This window comes from Macaca thibetana, chromosome 3 (assembly GCF_024542745.1).
Source record: "Macaca thibetana thibetana isolate TM-01 chromosome 3, ASM2454274v1, whole genome shotgun sequence".
NCBI lineage: Eukaryota > Metazoa > Chordata > Mammalia > Primates > Cercopithecidae > Macaca > Macaca thibetana.
Genome location: NC_065580.1, coordinates 47,525,496 through 47,529,094, shown reverse-complemented (window position 1 = coordinate 47,529,094; position 3,599 = coordinate 47,525,496). Strand labels below are relative to the sequence as shown.

Genomic DNA, 3,599 nt, shown 5'->3' with positions numbered 1-3,599 from the left:
TTAATTTTCTTGGTCATTATACAAAGAACTTCGGGTGATACTTTGGGCAATGAGAAACTGCTACATTGTGGTGCATTGGCGAGACTGTAACCATGTGACTCTTTGTGATCAAGAATAATCTTTTGAGATTATTTTTTATTAAAAGAGGAGAGACTATACAAAAAATTGTGTTTCAATGGAAAATTATGGATTATCTACACACAACATGCCTTGTGTTACCTAATGTAGCCTTTTTAATTTTTCTTAGAGACAGGGCTTTGCTCTGTTGCCCAGACTGAAGTGAAGTGGCATGATCATCACTTACTGCAGCTTAACTCTTGGGCTCAAGTGATCCTCCCTCCTCACCTCCCCTAGGACTACAGGGATGTGCCACTATGCCCAGCTAAGTGTTTGTTTATTTGTTTTGTAGATTTGGGGCCTCTCTCTGTTGCCCAGGCTGGTCATTAACTCCTGGCCTCAACCGATCCTCCCACCTCAGCCTCCCAGAGTGCTGGGATTACAGTTGTGAGCCACTGTGCCCAGCCAGTCAGATTCTAGCCTTTATAATCTCTGAGCTAGTTCCTTCCTTTTACCTCGTTGCACTTCTGAGAGCAAGATGGGTCACCAGCAGCTGTACTGGAGCCACCCGCGAAAATTCGGCCAGGGTTCTCGCTCTTGCCGCGTGTGTTCAAACCGGCACGGTCTGATCCGGAAATATGGCCTCAATTGTGCCGCCAGTGTTTCCGTCAGTACGCGAAGGATATTGGTTTCATTAAGTTGGACTAAATGATCTTCCTTCAAAGGATTATCCAAGGCATCTACTCAATGAAAAACCATGATAGTTCTTTGTACATAAAATAAACATTTGAAAAAACAAACAAACAAAAGTCTCTGAGCTATTTTACAACTCTTTGTTAATGGATAGACTACACATTCTGTCTTGTCTGATAGGGTTTCAGTGAACTTATCTCCCCTCTCAGGAAAAAAATACTTTTGCCTTTTTCCATTCCTTTATTCCATATAAATCGGTACCTTTTGACTTTTCCTTTGATCCTGTATAACATTTGCCTGCTTCCCTTATCAAATAAGTAAAATCTTTCACACATGTTCATTTTTTCTCTGTATGAGAGTCATGATTTTACCTTTATTTCAAAAATTACCTTTTAACAATACATTACAAAGTGGGATAGAGATGAAATCAGATACGAGAGAAAAAGACCCATGAAAACGCACAGGTTTAGGATGTACCTCGTTTCGACTCTGCAGAGACAATGAAACAAAGTATCAGAGAAGTTGATTTGCCCAAAGATACAACCAGGAAATGGGGGTGAGACAGGGTGAAGGGTAAACAATAATTAATGGGAAAGAAATTAAAATGACACAAAACATATGAATAAATGCTCAATCCCATAATGCTCTCAAATCTTTTTATAAAAAGACCTATCATTTTTCATCTAAGAGAGTGGTAAAGAAATAGAAGCGTGGTACTATTCAGGGCAGGTAAGTAGGTAGCAGGAATAGGCACATTTCTGCTTTGTGAATAAGTGAGCAGGATAAACTCTTTCGGAGGCTATTTAATAAGATTTAAATACAGGTATCCTTTAAACCAGTATTTCTACTTTTAGATGTTTAATGGGTGAAATGCTTGCACAAGTATGTGATGATATATGTTCAAGGATGTTCATTTTCAATATTGTAATAGTAAGCTTGGAAGCACCCTAGATTTCCATCAATAAAGGGCTGTTTCAGAACAACATATCTAAAATCGTGCATTTTTTGTTTAAAAATATACATATAGTGGTCATCTTAGAGGGATGGGACTATAAAATTTTGTACTCCACATTTTTTGTTTTACATGTTTGTATTACTTTTGCCGTATTAAAAAAAAGTAACAATATACCTATAAGAGAATCCAATCTTTTTAACTTGATACAGTATCATGTAAATGAACTCATTTTTTCAATGCACCAATGGAAACTTCTCAGTGGAGGTGGAGAGGGCTGTAGAACAGCACTCTGAATTGGACCTTCATGAAGTAGGGCATAGTTATTACTCACTAGTCACTAAGAACATTTTCTATGAGATGTGCACAATATCCAGACAAGAATTTTAACAACATCCACACTCCCTGCCTGAGCCGATGAAACCCTCTACCTAATCAATTAACTAAAGAAGGTCTTGGGGCAAATAACTACGACTGAAGAATTCATGAACTATAGAATGTAGGTGTGTGTGTGTCTTTTGACTGTAGTTCCCACTGAAGAGTTCCTGAATGATGAATTAATGCTAAATGATCCAGATACACATCATATAAATAATTACTTATAAATATTATTCAAATGAAATTTATCTACTTTAAACAGCTATTTGTGCAGTTAATTGATTTTAAACAGCATATACTTCTAATTTCAAAATAGGCTGATTTGAAGTAGAGTCTTTAGTAGGTGCCTAGCATATTATGATTTTAAAAATTTAAATCTTAAGTTACACTAAAATGCTATAGGAAATGGATTTCATCAGGCAACCAAACCAATGTCATGGGTCACTATTCGTAAATACCATGACAAATAATAACGATTAACATTTACCACAGACTTAGTGCATAGAAATAATTTCTGTGAGTTATGCCTGCAAGCAACCCAGTGATGTAGGTAATGATTTATCCTGGCTTAACAGAAGTTAACCAAAGATACGGAGTGAGAAAATGAGGCCAGGGAGTTCTCTGGGGCCTCTTTTATAAGGGTACAATCCCATTCATGAGAACTCCGTTTTCATGACCCAGTCACATCCCAAAGACCCTGCCTCCTAACACCATCACATTTCAGGTGAGAATTTTGCATAGCCATTTGGGAAGGGAGGACACAAATATCCAGGCGGTAACAAAATTCCTCATTGAGGTTATGTGTATTGACTAGATAACAGAAACTCAACAGTTTCCATCCCAAATTTGTTTGCTATCCAATATAGATAGTTTTGTTTTTGTTTTTGTTTTGAAAGAGTCTTACTCTGTCACCCAGGCTGGAGTGCAGCGGCACAATCATAGCTCACTGTGGCCTTAAACTTCTGTGATAAAGTGATCCTCCCACGTCAGCCTCCTTAGTAGCTGGGACTACAGGCATGTGCCACCATGCCTGGATCTTTTTTATTTAATTAGTTAGTTATTTTTGTGGAGACAACGTTTTGCTTTGTTGCCCAGGCTGGTCTCAAACTTCTGGCCTCAAGTGATCCTCCCACCTCAGTCTCCCAAAATGTTGGGCTTACAAATGCGTGCCACTGCATCTGGCCTTATAATTTCTGATTTATATTCACAATAAAGCTAAAGAGGACATACATGTATTGTGGAACAAAAAGCACACAAGGAAGCTGTTCAGATGTCTTTTTAAAATTTTTACTTTTTAATGTTTTTATTGATATGTAATATTTGAATATATTTATGGGATACATGTGATATTTTGTTACATGAATAGAATGTGTAATGATCAAGTCAGGATATTTAGGATATCCATCACCATCAGCATTTTACCTTTTTTATGTGTTGAGAATGTTTCAAGTCCTTACTTTGAGCTATTTTGAAATGTGTAATACGTAATTGTTAAATATAGTCACCTATATAACTAGAG

General features: G+C 37.1%; 1 pseudogene; it reads left to right on the top strand.

Annotated features, from left to right (window-relative positions):
• Nucleotides 1–556: 556 nt before the first annotated feature.
• Nucleotides 557–866, top strand: LOC126950322 (40S ribosomal protein S29-like; annotated as a pseudogene).
• Nucleotides 867–3,599: the final 2,733 nt, after the last annotated feature.